The following is a 5,824-nucleotide window of genomic DNA, read 5'->3' as shown; positions in this document are numbered from 1 at the left end:
CCCTAACCACTCTGCCTGCCTACCTGATCACCCTTAACCACTCTGCCTGTTCTGCGCTGATCACCACTAACCACTCTGCCTGCCTACCTGATCACCCCTAACCACTCTGCCTGCCTACCTGATCACCCTTAACCACTCTGCCTGCCTGCCTGATCACCACTAACCACTCTGCCTGCCTGCCTGATCACCCCTAACCACTCTGCCTGCCTGCCTGATCACCCCTAACCACTCTACCTGCCTGCCTGATTGCCCCTAACTGCTTGCTTGGGGGTGGGGCCAGCCTGTGAGGGGCTGTGGTGGTCTGGTCTCTGGTCATTTCGGTCGTGACACCTCTGGCCTTTTATTATATAGGATAAGACTCCTGGGTTCTAAGTCTAGCTCTATTTCTATGTAGCTGTGTGACATCGGGCAAGGCTCTCTGGGCCTGTGTTTACTTATGTGTAAAAAGGGTATCTTTGACTATGATATCTCTAATGATATATAAATATATATAAAAATAAATATGTAATTATATATATATTACTGAATAGGATATATATATATATATATACACATTTCCTGAAACAAATATATATGTAGCATGTAGTCTACAGAGTAATTTCCTGCTGATGATGATCTTGTCTTATTTTACAGTAATGTTTGTACCCATATACTTGGTGTCCATTGCCTTTTCTTGTGGGTCTGAAGAAAAACATTTTTTGTTTAAGGTATAAACTTCTGGACTGCTTTTCCAGAGAAATACAAGGTTTGGGCTTAATATATTTCCTCCAGCTTTTTATTTTGTAAAATTCCAAACATTCAGAAAAATTATAGGACTATACAATGTAGACCATATAGCCTTCCTTTAGATAAATTTACCAATTCTTAACATTTTTTTCATGCTGGCTTCTTCTCTCTTTCTCTTTCTCTACTCCCTTTCTGGATATGTAGGTATTATTGAGTCACTTGAGAATTTATTGCAGACACCATGATGCTCCATCTGTAAATACTTTATCATTTATCTCCTAAGAAAAAGGACATTCTCCTACATAGCTACAAGACAATTCCTTGAGAAAATATACTCTATATTCACATTCTCCCAATTGCTCTAATAATGTCCTATGTAGCTTTATTTGTTTTTGTATTCTAGGATACAAACAAGGATTATCTGTTGATTCAACTGTTCTCTCTCTTTATCCTCCTTTGTTCTATAATTTCCCAGCCCTTTTGTGTGTGTTTTTTTTCTTTTAATGATATTGATATTTTTAAAGAGTTTATTGCAGTTTTTTTTTGCAGAATGTCCCTCACTTTAGATTTGCCTAGCTGTGCCCTAATGATTAGAGTTAAGTTACAGATTTTTGCAAGGAATGTTATATAGGTATTACGTTCCCAGTGCATCACATCAGAAGTACTGTGTTGTCGGAAATGGTGATATAGGGTTGGATCATTTGGTTAAAGGAATCGTCACCAAATATCCTCAATGTTAAAATTTCATTTCTCCTTATAATTAATAAGAAATCTTGGGAGTGACACTGATATTTTGTGAATATCCTGTTTCCCAAGGTTTTGGCATCCATCAACAATAGTGGCTGTAAGGTTACTATGTTTTGGTTGTCCCTCTAAAAGGTGAATGGGAAAATCAACACACCTCTGGCAGATGGAGGAAAGAATTGGTTAGTGTGGACTTGACCAGAGATAAATGCTGGTCGTGTGTGTGTGTGTGTGTGAGAGAGAGAGATGAGAGAGAGAGAGAGAGAGAGAGATGCTGGAGTAGCGTGAGAAGCTTTGACATGCTGTTACATTTTAAGCAGTGTTAAGTGAAGGCTCAGGTTGGGATGCCTATTGTGCAGAATCTAAGTAAGCCTTTGTTAGATGTTGAACAGAAAGGATACACTACACTGTTTTTGTATTTGCAATTTCTCTGTAGTATGAGACAAGACCTAGAACTGAAGAATAATGGACACATATAATAAAAATTATGCATAAAATCTTTGTGTGTTTTTTTATGGTGAGTTAGTTTCCTTCCTTTATTTCTTCTCTCCCCCATTATATTTTTGGTTGTAATAATTCTATATTTTTGTTAGATTAAGTTGAGGTATTATTAAAAGGAAACAGAATTACAAATTAATAATGTGAGAGAAGTGCTTGATTTCATGTGATCAAGTGAGAGTAACAAAGAATCCGAACACGCCTCTTTTTATCTTGAAGAATTGAACCACAATGTCTACATTTGTTTTCTTCATGTTTCTCTGATTTATCAGAGTTAATTTTCAACAAAAGCAGAATTCTATACTAATGGGTGGGACTAGTTATTAATGATAGGGAAAACAAATCAAATGTTGCAATAAAGAGAAAAACAGTCTGCATAGAAGAGCAAAAATAAATAAGAATAGCAATATTCATGACAATGATAAAGAATGCTAATGAGCTTTGATAAAAGAGCCTGGAAAGCAAAGGTATACTAGTAATAATACAGTAGCTGGAACAGAGAGCATGGAAGATGAATTGTGCAAGAGATTACGTTTTAAGTGGCAAGAACATTCTGGCATAGGAAATGAAGTATGAAAGACCATAAAACAATAGATTCCATGTATTCAAGTAATAGAAGTAAAGAAGTCCTAGCAAAGACTTCTTTGCCTTGTGGAATTATCCTAACATGTCTTTCTTTGTTATCTTCATGTTTCTCTAATTTATCAGACGATTCGAACTCATACCAGGGAAAACACTGTTTTACTATGATGTCAGTGTTTTAGGAAAAAGAGCCAGGAATTTGAAAAGTAAGCTCTTTGCAAATACAAAGATGTCATTGTGGCTGCTGTTGTGCTTCTAGAATAACTGTATGATTGTTAATTATGAAAAGAGATAATAGTAGTGGATACAATTTGTCTTCAAACAGGAGTGCACAATGCACAATAGAGATTACAAGAGCAATCAACAAAGTGCAGGATATTATAAAGACTTATTTTTTAGCTGCAACATAGCCAAAATATACTGTTAAGAACCCAGAATTGTCTAGTGATTAAATAATAAAATAGTCATGTTTTATAAGCTTTATTTAAATTAAAACTATCTACAAGTTGAACATCCTTTTCAAGCCCTTCTTAACACTTTTGCAATTTGCTGGAGCAATCATTTCTTTTCTTTTTTTTCTTTCCATCTACAGTGGCTAATCTGATTTTGATGTTTCAGTAATTATGTCAATTAATGTGTGCTGAGAGTAATTTCATTTGTTGAAATAGATAGCAGGTGAATATGTAGCTAGTAGAAGGTTGTCTCATTAAGACTTTGTGTGCAGTTTCCCAAAATTAGTCACAACAGAGAAGAGTTTTAAAAATAAATACCTTCTGGTTAGTAACCAAACTGGTATCTAGTTTATTTCCTGACAATTGAAATAAAATTATAATTTCTTCCCACATTCTGCTCCCAATCAAAGACACATTGTAGTGTGATCAACTGTCCCATTTTGCTCAGGATGGTCCTAGTTCTAGCAATGAATGTCCTCTATCTTGGGAAACCCTTCTGTTCCAAGCGAGCCGGAACAGTTGGTCACCCTAAAACACACGTATCACTTGAAAAGAAATATTATACTTACAAAGCTTTGTTTATTATTACATAAATTTAACAGAATTTAAAAATGAATTTTCATTCATATTATCACTAAAATAAAGCAACTATATAATATGTACTTTTGTTCCTTCTAAACTTTATACAAACAATATATAATTTAACAATTATAAAATCAATTAGTACATATGTACAATTCTATGTTCATTAGTTAACAAATACATATCCTTACAAAATCATATGTGTAATTTTAATGACTCCATAAAATTCTATCACATATCCATGTTTTAAGTTACTTAAGTATCATTCATTGTAGGACATGTGTGTTGTTTTTGTTTTTCCCTATTATAAATGATATTGCTGAAAATACCTTTGTATATATAATACTCCTCTTTTAAATTTAAGAAATAAAACTTTGGGGAAAACATAAGTAGGGTAAAATTATATTGGCAACATAGAAACAGTTTAAATGATCAATATTTTCTTCTGTTAGCTAGTTTCTTATCAATTACCCTGCTGCTTAAATAACTATTTCATGAAAATTTCTGGTAGTATGAGCCCATTCAAGAAAATGGACAATATATTTTTTTAAATATATTTTATTGATTTTTTACCGAGAGGAAGGGAGAGAGATAGTTAGAAACATCGATGAGAGAGAAACATCGATCAGCTGCCTCTTGCACATCTCCCACTGGGGATGTGCCCGCAACCCAGTACATGCCCTTGACCGGAATCGAACCCGGGACCTTTCAGTCCGCAGGCTGACGCTCTATCCACTGAGCCAAACCGGTTTCGGCGACAATATTTTTTAATTGGTTAGTTGAAATGATAATCTGTTTATTTGTTCTGAATGTTGAGAAATTTTTATCACAGATGAAGATGTTGTTCCCTTTTTTTAGGGTTTTTCAAAAGAATAATGGCACTTAAAGAAAAATTAGATCACAATTTCTTAGACAAACATCCACTGTGTTCCAAATATAACAGAGGCATTGAGGAACTCAGAAATACTACCAACTCATTTTTAAAGACAGATGTTTGGTAGGAACTCAATTTAATACTAAGTCTGACCAAATAAACTGTCCCTCAGGTTTCCTTTTAGGATTTCTGAAGCATAAGAACCCCAAAATTCAAGTCTTCATCTGTACTATAATTAAAATGTAACAGCCTGAGCTTATAAAATCTAAACTCAAACACAGGAAGGATAAGACATTGAATAAGTGAATTTTTATTGAACACCTGGCATTGTCTACCCAGTCACTATCCTCTTGAGTTTACTAAGTTATAGGAAAAAGTCATGGGATATGTATATAATAAAGTAATACAAGAGTGTGGTAAGTTCCATTACAATAGTATAAAAATGGGGGGCCATGTCTCCTTATACACTCGCATTATTTGTAATGACAAATAAACTTGTAAACTTAAATGGCTATGGACAAGATATAAATAAATATGTTATGGAATAGTCATACACTGGAATACTAGACAACAATGAAAATAAATGCACAGGAACTATTATATGTATCAATACCAACAACTCTCACAAGTAAAACACTGACTATAAAAGATGAGTTTTAGAAGAACACATATAGATTTATATCATTTACATAAATTTTAAAACATGCAATATAATATTATATATTGTTTAGAGATACTTCAATGAAGTAAAAATATAGAAAAATGCATGCAATGGTGAGTATGGAATTCAGGATAATGATCCCCAGGGGTAAGAGAGGGGGAGGAGGGAAGACACAATTCCAGAGGAGGTACGCTAAAGTATTTTGGAAATGTTCTTTTTCTTAAGGTTCTGGGAGAGTACATGATTGTTCATTATATCTTGAAATATGTAATAATACATTACAATATACACAAATTAAAGTGCCACATAAGCAGAAAGAGGTTATTAATTCTGAATGGAAGTAGCAATCTGAGTAAGCTTTTCGAATGAGTTAGCCTGATGGATAAATTGGTTGTGATGGATGAGCAGACATTCAGTAAGTCCAGATGGCAGGAAAGGAGATTCTGGGGTGATGGACCAGCATGGACAAAGGCATGGGAGTGTTCTGGGCCAGGGCTAGCTTAGGATGTATAGAAATATTTATGCTGGAATAAAGGCAGTTGATAATGTGACTGGGACCAGACTGCAAGCAGCCTTGAACACAGCAGAAATGTAAAATAATTACTAGGTTTTGTAAATAGGAGCTTGCAATTAGGTCTGGACTATAATTTATTATATTCATCATGTAATTCCAAAGGATTGATAATTTCTCAACCAGGATGGTAT

The sequence above is a fragment of the Myotis lucifugus genome, unplaced genomic scaffold (assembly GCF_000147115.1).
Source record: "Myotis lucifugus unplaced genomic scaffold, Myoluc2.0 scaffold_45, whole genome shotgun sequence".
Lineage (NCBI taxonomy): Eukaryota > Metazoa > Chordata > Mammalia > Chiroptera > Vespertilionidae > Myotis > Myotis lucifugus.
This window is presented reverse-complemented; position numbering follows the sequence as displayed.